This window comes from Acipenser ruthenus, chromosome 16, assembly GCF_902713425.1.
Source record: "Acipenser ruthenus chromosome 16, fAciRut3.2 maternal haplotype, whole genome shotgun sequence".
In the NCBI taxonomy this organism is placed as follows: domain Eukaryota; kingdom Metazoa; phylum Chordata; class Actinopteri; order Acipenseriformes; family Acipenseridae; genus Acipenser; species Acipenser ruthenus.
In genome coordinates this window covers 9,193,738-9,207,251 of record NC_081204.1, presented here as the reverse complement: position 1 = coordinate 9,207,251, position 13,514 = coordinate 9,193,738, and the positions used below count along the sequence as shown (strand labels likewise).

The 13,514-nt window shown below is 38.9% G+C and overlaps 1 pseudogene; it reads left to right on the top strand.

Annotated features, from left to right (window-relative positions):
* LOC117412562 (ubiquitin-like modifier-activating enzyme 1) overlaps window positions 1-13,514 on the top strand; it is a 71,817-nt pseudogene that overhangs the window by 55,630 nt on the left and 2,673 nt on the right.

Sequence of the window (13,514 nt, the reverse complement as noted above, 5' to 3'; positions counted from 1 at the left end):
TTTATAAGCACTCTAGATATAGTTTTATGAGTAGCAATTGAAATTAAATCTCTGCTTTATTTACAATGTAACAATAACAATAAAACAGACAGGGGTTAGTCTGTGATTCACAGCTTTAAAATGTAATTGCAGACAGTTACACCAGAATGATTCATTGAGGCACATGAAAGAGCTTGAAGATCTGCTTTAACAAGATGAACTATTAACAATGAGAAGTAGGAAGGTGTGCTCACTGCCGCATACAGCAAAATGCAGAAAAGATCAAGCCCCCCCAGTTGACTACCTTTACACAGCTTGGATTATTCTGTTTGGAAAGAGTTAGTCATATACAAGTAGTTAGTGCTAAAAGCCAGGATTGTCATATACCACACTATTGTGGCATCCTGGTCAGTTCCTGTGCTGCTGCCTCACTGTTTAGAGCACGGGAGTGAATGCCTAAATGCATATTCAAGGCCTGCTTGGAAAAACGAACTGCCCTGAAATGACCTGCTAACCAGAATTTTGTACAGCTGTACCTTTTATTGACCTGGACTTGACCACAGTCATGCATGACTTATGGAAATATTACAATATTCATGGGATGACAAGGCAATTACAGCCGGCATCTGTTGTAGGGCTCTAATTCGGGAAAAGAGGAAACTGTTTGTTCAGGTTTTTTTGTACTTGCGTACAGATACACAGAACACCCTGAAGAGGTTTAGGAACTTGGACATGTTGTTGACTTTCTATAAGGCAGCCTGTTCTCTCCAATTACATATTGCAGGATTATATGGGCATCACCAGGGCAAGGACAGGAGGTCAACAAATTCCTGTTTTTGCATTCATAAGGCATTCGTTTAGTAAAGTAAGTTTACATATAAAAGTTGGATTTACATTATATTATTCTATTCTTCTTCAGTCCGCCAAAGCTGATGAATTCTATTGTGTGTTTAAATATTCAAGCAAAGACATGTGTTTTCAATGTCACATTCTGTATTTCAATCGTTTGAATTTTTTTTTTTTTTTTTTTGGCGGAATATAAGTATGTTAACTTGGGTTCAAAATAACAAGCATTTCATTTGACTGCATATGTACCTGTTCATGATGAGTTACTGTTAATTAAGTTTATTAGATTTTAACATGAGCGTGGAGTCATAAACAGCTGTTAATGAATTCAATATGAACAGGGAATCACATGTTCGTTCAGATATAATTACATTTAAATTACTGCCAAGCCTCTTTAGCATTACCGTTAAAGTTTGGTTTGCAGATAACTAAAATAAAAGAAAAGAAGAAAACGTCATTAGTCTAAATGTCTTGCTTTAGTCCACTCCCCAGAGGCTTTATTTTTCCTGGCTCGGATACCGTCTCATTCCAACTAGGCAGGATCAGCAAGAATTGCACACTAGTGTTAGTCAGCCCGCTCAACTGAAAGTGATGACTCAAGAGTTTAATGAGTTAATAAAGTTAAAAATAATGATCACCCTAATTTATACAAAGCAAATACTCATCTTCAGTTAAGCACTGAACATGAAAAATACAGTTCACAGAATGTGGGTGTGGTCACTTTATAATGAAGCAGCAACATTTTAAAAGAGCCTAAAGAGTAGCTTTACACTTCATGTTCGTAGTTTTGCTTGACACGTCACATCATCAACTGTTATGCAGTTAGTTGGCTGTAAAACAGCTAAGATTTCTAAGGGTTTGAAAGAGACAGTGGGTGCACTACTAATCAGAGCATCTGTTATCCAGACTCCAAGTGAAAGTAAGGGATCGTTGGTGTCACCTGTGTTTAAGAAAAGCCGAAAGTCCTAGAAAGCCCTTCCAATTTTAAAATGAAATCCAATTTGTGGCCCCATGGATATTGACAAGAGCATCTATTTTCACAAGTCTTTACAGTGGACAGTCTCATTATTGCCTATTGCATAAACAATGTGATAAGCCCTTGCTAATCTGTCTGTTGTGTGACACTGTTAGAGCAGCTTTGTGACATTAGTACATGCACAGTACAGATGATTTAATGCACATCAGCTGGGGAGACTGTAAAAAAAAAGAGGTGAACTAAGAAAACAGCTTTACAGCCACCTTAAGCCGATGTTTCAGCTTCAGCTGCTGAGTGCAAACGGGGCTTTTGAAAAATCTCCACAGGAGCTAATTGAAACTGGGAAAACAAACATATGAGACAAGGCTGGCTGGTGGTGTAGCTGCAATAAAATTAAATAAAAAAACAAGCAAAAGGTCCAGCCAAACATTAGAGGCTGAGACAATGAACAAATACGAACAAAGTTTTAATCTAGTTCAACTGTTGCTGTTTGTTAAAGAGAGAAAGAAAGAAGAAAGGGACCCCTGGGGAGTGTAAGTGGTACTGTCGCTTTAAAAAGAATAGAGGCCTTACAATTAAATAAATGCTTCATTTATTTCTCTGCCATCAGAACATCTCATTCTTTCCAGCTATTAAATGCTATAAAAATGCTTCCATTGTAGAAAGTTGGCTGGGGACCATTCAGTGACTGCTGGGGGATTGTTGTGTGAAATTGCCATTTTGTGGTATATAACAGGAAGGGGGCTTATCAGGACCAGAATTTATTCTGACCCTGCTTCCTGCTCTGGGAGAATGGTTCATTGTGTAAAAGGGCAAATCATAAGGGTTACAGTTTAAGGTTGACTCCTGACCACGATAACTGCTGAACATCTGTACATTGGGTCTTATCTCTGTTTTGGGGCTGTTTAGCATCATGAACCATTAGAAAACGATCTTCAGTGGCACTACAATGGCAATCAAATGATTAACTCCTCTACAAAGAGGAAGGTCAGCCACTGGCAGAATGGTACCACTGTGGTTTCATTTCTGAATTAAATATGTACTTTTGTGCAAATGGGCTTGCTTTTTAGACCTATCTAAAACATAATTTTGAAGTTAAAGAAAATTCTAATTGGTTTGGTAGGGGTGCTGGCTTGGTCTGGCTAACTGGTTGTTTTTTATGTCTTGGCCATTCGTTTTAATATCCTTTTGAATACAGTTTAAATGCAAGTGCATTTACACTTCAACACCTTCAACTGTATCACAAGCAAAAAGTAATAGAATTTTCAGAAAAAAAACACAACTCATTTCATAAGTATGGGGTTTGCAGATTCCACTGTACCTGAGTCTCCCTCTTTGTTATGGTTTCTAAGTGTAATTATTCAAACAAAAACTGCCACCCTTCTTGTCTTCTTGTGGCTTTGAGGAAGGGAAATTGTTCCCGTTTTCTTTATTATCCAGTGTCCGGCTGTGACGGTGTGTATTGAAAAGGGTGTGGTGGTCCTCAAGGAGGACCGTTCTCCTACTACACACCCCACCCCACCCCTGCCGTGACAGACCCCCCTGTCTCCTCAGGAAGTCCCCCTGAGCATCTCAGATTAGTTGCACTCCTTCCTGCCTCTTTACTGCAAGCCCACGTTCTGCTGGTACTGGATATCCTGTGCAAGGAGGCTCTGTGTCTGCTCTCTGACCTCCCAGTAACTGAATCTGGATTCAGTGCATGGCTATTGCACCTCAAGTCAGATTCCATCTCTCTTACTGTACAACAACATTCCAAATCGCATTTGAATTACCAAAATAATGCGTACGTTACAGAAACATTCAATAAAGCAGTAATATTAATTTAAAAATCTGGTCTTTTTTTTTGGTGCATGCTGTGTCACACTCCCGGAGTTTGGCTGACAGACCTGTTGTGTGCCCGTGCATGTCATGTGAATTTACAGCACTAGATTTCTTCCTTTAGGGAGTCCTAAAACATCACAAGTTTGATATGTGACCAAACCTCGAAGCACTGATGATATGAAAGAACACATTGTAGCACTTGCTCTGTATGACCTCCAGCCAGAGGTCCCTTGTAAATGTTTACCATGGTTATTTTGCATGGTAATTTAGCAGATGTTCATGCTTTTCCCAGGTCTACACAAGGCATTTTATTGATATTATATAATGATATAATATATAATACACTTAATGTATAATGAAGCCTTATCACTGTATGAGCTTTACATGGATGGATCCATTGATACTTGTATCTACGTAATTAAGTGTCTTTTGAAGTATGTCCTCTATTAGAAAAATAAGAAGTTACAGCAAATATTTAACACTGTTCCATCTCATGGGTCTGATGGTGAAGACCCCAGCTGGATTATTGTGAGTTAAAGAACCACAGTATTCAGATCTGATACTGTTTAGATCATTAAACAGCCCCCTGTCTTGTGTTATGTGTGCACATGTGTGAATGTATTCGCAATATGCCCCATGTGACAGATGAGATACCTGTTTATTTCCATATCGTTGTCTTCAGAGTTTGTTTGGAAATTCTTTTCAGTATGTTTTTTTTGTTTGCTGCCTTAAATGGCCGAGGAAGAGCTGAGGCTCTAGGCTGAGCCCACCTAACAAGCTTTCGAAACCAGCTCTGGTATTTAAACAGCTCTGGTATTTAAATACATTTGGATTTGGAGCACCGTTGAACTTGTGCCAAAGAATTCCAGAACACATGCAGAAGATCACAAGTTCTGTTCAGTCAAATCGCCTTGAGGAGGAGCGTAGAGCAACAACGTGCTTGACACATACTGCAGATTGAAGTCCCAAATTAAAAAGCTGTAAAAGTCAGAAGAAACACGTTTCATGTAACATGGAAGTCAGCGTTCAGCCAATGGCAGTGCTGCAGGGCTGGAGTCCTGGTTGAGTGGTTTGTGTTTTTACAGTTAGTAACAAGCTGGCACACAGCAAGCAGAGCAGACTGCTTGTGCTGTTCAGCTGGGAGGATAGCCAGGAAGACAACTAATGAGGCAGGAGCTGTTCACTGTGCTGTCATCCTATAGGAAAGTGCATTTTTTTACATTGCAGTATTAAGAACCTCTTTGTGGAGGTAAGAAATATATAATTTGCAAATACCATGTGTAACAAATCCACTAGAAACAGAGTGTTGCAGGGGGACAGGTTACTGGTTACACTTTGGAGCACCAGCTGAACTTAGAGATAAGATATATTTCTAAGAGCTCCATTGAGGCCAATCAGGTGCTTTAAACATTTAAAAAGTCACCAGGATATGATGACATAAAAACAGGTTCTAAACATCAAGACAACTACATTGGGTAAGACAGCTGTGATATTTCATAACCATACCAAATTCCTCTTTAAGTCACAACATAAAATGTAATTCACCCAGAAATGAAAGAAAAGGCATTTTTATATTTGAAATATATATATATATATATATATATATATATATATATATATATATATATATATATATATATATATATATATATATATATTTGTGAATTAAGTTCTGAATAACATAATACAAATGATCATTATCAGATAATAGTTTTTAAATTCTGTATTTAAATCTTATTTTTGGGCTGAAAAAAACATAACTTTGGGAATCCCCAAAATGTTTTGATGCAGTGTGTGGCTGCAGTAGATTACAAGAGCATGATTTAGATCACAAGAGCGTGCCTCTGTTGTGTATAGCTGGGATGCCTGTGGTGACCTTGTCTTAGTTCCAGCTGCATTGTGCTCACTCAGGCGTGGCTCGCAGGTCCAGGCAGGCCCTTCCTGACACAGAGAGAGGGGAGGGGGGCTGGAACAAAGTATTTCAGGACCTGCATCTCACACACAACATCCCAGTGTGGGGCACTGCACATTTAAAACATGCAACACACACAAATGTGGGCATGGGTGGAGAGTGGAGCCGGAAAACATTTAGAAAGTCTGCTTTACTGCTAAAACTAGTGGGTTTCCAATTACAGTCTGGGTCAGTGTTTGAACGAGGACCCAATATTCATTTTAAAACTGCTCTGCATTCCAGTGCACTCAAAAACTGCACTTTCAAACAGCACTCCGCTTATTCAATCTCTCACTCCCATTGTAGAACTAGTTGTAAACTGTAGTAACAACGTTTACAAAAGATTAGTAATATCTGAAAGACATTTCAACACAGCAAGTTACCCAACCATTTTCAGCTCTTGACTCTTAATCAATGGGTCTTATAAATGACTTTTTAAATTACTTTTATCCAGTAACAATCGTAGTGCCAGAAACCGCTTTTGATGAAAATACTGAGAATTTCTGTCAGTAAATTGTTGTTCATGCATAAGAAGAATGTATGACAAAAGAAGATTTTCAGGAATGTGTGTGAATTAAGGGATTTGTATGAACCACTGCCGTTCAGAGTGGAAACAAGGTTGCGTGGGAACAAATCAACGCTGAGCTTCAAATTTGGGACGCTCCTCCCAGTTTGGGTGGTAGGGAAGGTCCAGCTTTGAGAGGGAAGGAGGTGTGGATGTAGGATGAAGGTGTATAAATAATACAGGCATACACCCTTTTAAAATTAAAATAAACTAAGGAGGAAGTAGATGCAATGATAACTCATCAAAAGCATGTGAACAAAATTGTTATTCAGGTCTGTCATTATTACAAATTAAAACTGATTTTTAAATCAATAATAAGCTAAGTGTGAGAATATAATCAAATATTATTATTATTATTATTATTATTATTATTATTACATACATGTAAATAAACTCAAAATATTGTAGGATTAAATACAACAATTCCCTTGAGTTCATTGATGTGCAGTGCTTATATACAGACAGATGGCTTCAGCCCCCAGTGCTGGCAGTTACTTGTTTTTAACAAGCACTAATTTCATTCTATTTTTATTTATTTTTTATGGTAGCTGGAAAACAGCCAACACTTAGACATAAAAAGGCAATAAAACTTAAAGCTCAAGAATATTAAAGCATATACAAACATGCTGTCAACAGATCAAATATATTTGATCTCAGAATTGGCAGGGTTTAAATAAAATAAAATTTTTTAAAAAATAATAATAAAAAGTTCATATCCATCTGCAGCTGTTAACATGAATAAATCCCATGCTTTAAAGCACTTGAAAAAAACCGGGGGTTCCCCATCTGTAAAGATGTATAATCATCAGGTTCTGTCAAAAAGGGGCATTTCTAACCAAAGAATTTTTAATAAAGTAGACCTGACATCAATGCTAATAGCCTGGCATGTTAGACAACCCCCTACACACACACACACACACACACACACAAATTGCACATCAGCAGACAGCAGCTTTTCATTGAAAATATCACTCAATAAAAGAACGACATTACACTGAAGCATGCACTGAGAAGAGTAAATGGGCTAGTTGGCTAGGACTTGAGGGCACACAGGAAGTTAAAGTTCAGAACTGAAGGTAGAACGCTCTTTTGTTACATTGAGAATTATAATGGCTATATTTCAACATGTGTCAGGCAGCATCAGGATACACAGGGTGTCCCAATTATTTTTAGAGGGTAGCGTTATTTGTGGAATGGTTTACCTGTCAGGGTAATTCAAGAAACAATTGTGATCTCTGTTTTAATGCAATACAAATATTTAAATGACACCTTTGCTGTGTATATACTATATTCACTAACTCACTAGATATGCCCGTAGACATGCCTTAAGCCTACACGGTTAGAGCACAGGCCATGCATGGCTGATAATAGTTAAAAGGTTCTTGGTCTGACAGCTCGGAGGGGTTTGATACTGCATGGAGGGGTATGACGCACGCACCTTCAGTTCTAGGACTACGATCACAGGACTTTAATAACTGCAATAGAGATGACACGTTCTGGTACTGATTGCTTCAGTTCTTAGGAAGGTTCAAAGGGGAGCTGAATGGCACAACACTCTGACAGCACTGGACCTCCCTTTGATCCAAGGATGAAGTTGGCTTAAACAAGCCTTGTCTGGCTAGAACAGTATCAAGTAGCGGTGTCAGATTCTTTGTTTTTTCTCTCACCCCAGGTCTCAGAGCTGGAATATACTCTTTGGCATCACTTCCCCATCCAGGGCTTCAAGCCTGATGGAGAGGAGATGACTGTGACTGACCTCCTGGACCACTTCAAGGTAACTCCACCACCTGACTTCTTGGTCAGCTTTCTCATGAGGAAAATAATCTTTTATAATTTCAAACAGCTAAGCCACAGCCTCCTATTCCTCTTCATTGGTCACTAGGCCTTGCTGCATTAGAACTAACCACAACGCACAATGCTTTATCTATATGCTTCAATGTATAGCGCAGCACTAATATGCTTCCCCACAATCAGCCTTGAGGCATCTTTTCAGACCAATTTTTGCTGCAGTAGTTAGTAAACATGGCAAATAGTAATCTATGCAGAAACAGCAATAGAAAACCATAGAGAAAACAGATAATAGATTATTCACTCCTTCAACACAGTTTAGTGTAACAAAAATACCTTCACTCAACACCTAAGCCCAGTTAAATGGTCCCGGTCCTGGGTATGCCCCTATATCATTTTTTTAAAAACTTTATTTCATACAAAAAACGGAGACAGTTAAATGAGTGTAGTCTTTTTAATCTGTCCTATTTACTGGAACGAAACTCAGAGGACTGCTGATGAGTATTTAATTCAATGAAACTGCATGTCACAATGTGTGAAGAGACAAGTTTGTTGAAGGGCTGAGATGTGGTTACGTGTAGTCACTATACCTGCTCGGAGATTAGAGGTGAGGCGCAGCGCGTCCGTACAAGTTCAGTATTGCTCTATTCATCTGCTTTCTACCTGTGCCAGTTCTTTTATCTGCAATTAACACCAGATCCTCTTTAATCATGCCTGTCTCTGATGCTGTTCTTTTCTGTGTATCACAAAAAATAGTTTAAACGAACCCCCTTTGATTAAAATAATCTTTCTTGCTAATACTTTACATATGCTTTTGTAATAAGTTCATATGTTCAGTTGACCCTATCTTGAAAGGTGTAAGTGAGCATGAAGGTGGTTCATTCCAAATTACCTTAATGTAAAGCTGCGGTTTATTACAATGTTCAGCAATACATAAAATATGGTTCCTTGGTGAATGTTTATTAAATGCTTTGGGTGTTCTTGCTTTGGTGGGAAATTGGAAACTATACATTGTTGACCTACCAGTCTGTTTACATTACGTAACTTAGTTTTAACTGCAGGCACACAAGCTTCCTTCCTGCTTGAAGCTCACTGACAACTGTCACTCTGTGAACTAAACTGCCACCCCTGCTTTTGGGGTATGAATGTAGAAGTATGTTTTTTTGTTTGTTTGTTTGTTTTTTACTTTTTCAGGTTAAATTTTGAATTTAAAAAAAAGTGTTTAATTGTACTTTCATTCCGCACTTTCACACGGGGCAGGGGGAAATCAGTTAAAATGGAGTCCTTATCTTAATCGTAACAAATGCCAGAAGCTGTGCTTAAGAAAGTATCCTTGCTTTATTATAGCTACACAACCTTAATTAAAGAATCAATCAATTACTTTAATGACTGCTTTTGTTTTACACCATCTTCAGATGAAATCAGGTTTAACACCATTTTTTTCACAACCTAAAATAAATCTCTTAGATACTTCCTGAATTGGAACCTTTATTGACTGTGTTACTTCTTTCTGAAAAATTACAATAGAAGCAATGTTAAGTAGAGAATCTGTCCCCGTCCCCCCCCCCCCCCACTCCCCAGGAATACTCCAGGGATTCAGTTTAGTTTGGGAGGTAAAGGGCAGGGCGCCATTATATAATAGAGATGTTTATATATATACTGAATGAACTTGTGAGCTTTTTCTGAACCTTAAGAAATTTGATTCAGGCAGCTTGAAGGTTGAAAGAGATCACAAAAGCTTAAAAGACAGGCCAGACTGCCATTGACAGTCTCTATAGGCTCCTAGAATGCATTTATCAGATTGCGGGTTTTACAGAAGGATTTGGGACAAATCTCTGCACATGCCTGAGCATCGCGTTTGCCAGCATTTCTGTAATTTGACCCACTTTACCTTAACACACCAGGAGCAGTCTAAGTGTCGCTCCTGAAAACTGTCCCAGGTATAAGACGACCATCCACTGCACCATCACTGGGAACACTGGGCCTGTGAGATTGTTTGTTTTCACGAGTGCAGTTCGCTTCTTAACAAGTTTTAGACCTAATAACTTCTAGCTGCTACCACATTATATGACCTACAGGTAACAGAATGCAGTCATTTATCTATTGCGATGTATTTTAAATATTTGCACATCTTAAATAAATGTAACAAAACAGGTAAATAATTGTTGAAATATGCCCCTTTTTATCTGTGTTGCAATGGCAATGGTTGCATTTTGTAGATCGTGCACCTCCACGTGAACAAGAATAACAAAAAGTCAGACTCCTTTTGTCTCTTTCTCTCTCTGTTTCTCTCCCAGATCACACACAGCCTGGGGATAATCCAACTGTTTTATGGAGAGTCGTGGCTGTACAACTCCAGTGCACCTGAGGAGAAACGCACTAAGAGGCTGAAACAAAGGTACTCAGCAGTCCATTGGCACCCTACAAGCACTGGCTAAATCTTGATATACATCTTGTTCTCTCAGTAAGCTCTAATTCTAGATGATTGTAACAGGTAACCATGTATGAAAGCCCTCCTCTGCTGTATGAATGTTACAAGCTTGGGTGTGTCTAAACCTGGAATTGTTCAATCTGCTAAGCAATGGACCATACCTTCCACTCTGCAGCCCAGCACTCACTGAACTATTCAATACCACCAGAGCCCATTTATCACAGTCACACTGCAGCCTAGCTTTCACAAACCTGAGTCTATAACCTCATTTACACAATCGTGGAAGACAAACACGAAGAATCTCTGGGTAACACATTATACCCTCATTTGTGTCATCCTTAATTATCCTTTAAATCACCCTGTGAAAACTATCAATTACTATCTTACTTCAGTTAACGTGCTGTTTGTTTATTCGGGGGGTCCCAGAGGGTCTCGTTCAACAGCTCTGAACAAAGAAGGTCTTCTCGGCCTGACCGCTCGCTCCCCTCTCTCTCCACAAAAACACCCATCATTCTGAAGAGACGATTGACTCCCAAAACCTGGCTGTAAATCTCATGTTGAATTTCCTGAACTTGTGTTTGTGTCAACATTGACATTTGAAGTTGCTGTATAATGGGTGTCCGTTTACTGCATTCTTCCACAGTTCAGCCTTCTGTGCACTCTACTCGAAAACAGACTTTTAGTCCTGGCTTGTTTACATTCTCCAAAGGTGGCTTTAGTTGCAGGTTCGTATCTTTCATATCTGGTGGCCTTGGAGAAAAAAGAAGCAGTGTAGTGCTTTTTGTTATTATTGTTGAATTATGACCTCATACTAGAGAATTGGTGACTTTACAGCCTTACAAATTAAAGGAAAATAAGTTTATAAATGAGAACCATTACCTCAGATAAAACATTTTAAATGAGTTTTGGGTGGGGGATCGGAATCGCCCCCATTTCACAACCATTTAGACATGCTGTAGCAGTAATGCAACATAATGATGTGTTTAGCTCTCCTTTTTTTGTGGGTTACATTTTTCTTTGGTTTTAAACTTTGAAATCTAAAACTGACGCAAGCCACAGCACAACTCAGAGTGCACTTGTGAGTTGTAAATAGAAATAGAATGATACAAACAGTCTTGCACAGCCATATTCCAACAAAAACAAATAGTATGAATATTTAATCTATGCAGATTGTTTACCACTGTACCTGATTCGTTTTTAAATAACATATGGCCCTACTGTGAACTGAGCGCAAAGTTTGTGAAAGGAACACTAGCAAGAAACCACTCAGCTGGTCCTTCCTGACATTTATAGCTGGGGCGGTGTAGTTTATTTACTCACATACTTTAGACAAAGCACTGAGTAAGAACTGGTGACACACTGTTTCGTAATATTATGGACTAATGAATGTTTGTGTTGACTAACCTAACAAGTCTTTGCACTGGATCTTTACTTCTCACATTAGTCATGTCTTTTGGGGAGCAAAATGGGTTTTACTGCACAGTTTATTCGGCTGAACTGCAGTACATTTGAGCCATTTGACCTTACCATGACGCCATTTTGTTATCAAACTTCTCCATTGCATTTTAATAAGTTAGGAAAGTTGTTACAGTCATTATGATCATTTCATTTGAGACAGTTGATGTAATGATGGTGGCAGGTTAAAATGATACAAGGTGGGGGTTGGGACAAACCATTTATACACTTCAGTTTTGCAGAACTACCGTACACTTTTAAATGATAAGACACTGCCAAAATTAAAGTGCAAACCAATACCACAATTAAACAGTGAGCAGAGTCTGCAGTGTTCATAACCCTGGTCAGAACTCCTTAGTAAGGAATTTCAACTGAGAGGCTGTATTGAGACGTATACAACACAACATTTAAAACACCTGCCCATAATACTGTAAACATGGTTCAATTGTTCTAGCTGTGGGTCCTCGAATGGCTCTCCTTGTAAAAACATGGCTGTGTGGCGTGCAGAGTGAGTCATACAGTCAGGCGAGCACAGGTTCAAGTCCTGGCTATGCGTCACATTGGCTCTGACACTCCCACAGGTTAGGAAGGCAAAACCGGCAGGGACTGTTTCTCCTCATCGTGCTACAGTGGACCCTACTGGCCAGGCTCCTGGTGAGCTCAGGCAGACTCCTGCAGGGCTGGCCTTTGTCCTCCAGAGGCCGGTAGCTCGCTGACATCTGCTCTCGAGTTCCTGGGTGTAAAAGAGAAAATTGGCTTGGTCATGGGATCGGAGGACACCCACTGAACCTTCAGTTCTCCTGAGGTGTGTGGATATGAATTGCTAGTGAGAGAACATGATTGGACATTCTAAATTGGGGAGAAGATCGGGTGTAAAATAATCTGGTGTATACATTTCTAAATAATTCAGCAAATTATTTATAGATTCACAGATAGATTCACTTTGGAAACACTGGTAATTTGTCCTCTGTCAAATCTGCTGCCTTATGACTAACATGCATCAGGGAAGAGCACCTTCTCTGTATTCCAGAACAAAATGTTAGTGATTACATGTGCATAAGAAAAAATATGAGAAGACTGCAGGGTTTGAACCAAGATAGGGAAATGTGTCCATTTACAAAGAAATGAGAAAAGAGTATACAATATTTATTTATGAAAAGATTTATACCCACAAAGTCTTGTTGCTAGATAGACCTTCACAGGAGCTGAGTTTAGGTCACAGAATACAGAGTCAGTGTCGGGTTATAAAAACAATTAATATAATATAATGTAATATATAATCTTATAATAGCAGGCTTGGGGTGAATTTCAAGACAGTGATATAAATAGGGGGTTTCGGATGAAGTGCCACATGAGATAACTCACTAAAGCGCAACTTAGCAATAATAAAGTCATCCAAACAACAAGATTGGATTACAGCCATGCAAGCCAGCTCCTATGCTTGTGATACACTGGTTTAAAATGTTTTATTATCAGAAAGTCCTTTAAAGGCCATTTAGTTTCTTTCCCCAATCGATGTGCAGTTGATGTTTTTTCTAGTACTATTCCTATCATCTCTTACCAGGTCAGTGCATGTTCAGTTTTGAATTTTTGCCAATGAATGACGGAAACCTCAGGATAAATACTAAAGTGGCCGCTCCATGTAATATTAATACGACAAAACTTCCTGGTTTCTTTTGGTGTGACTCTTACACACCACTCC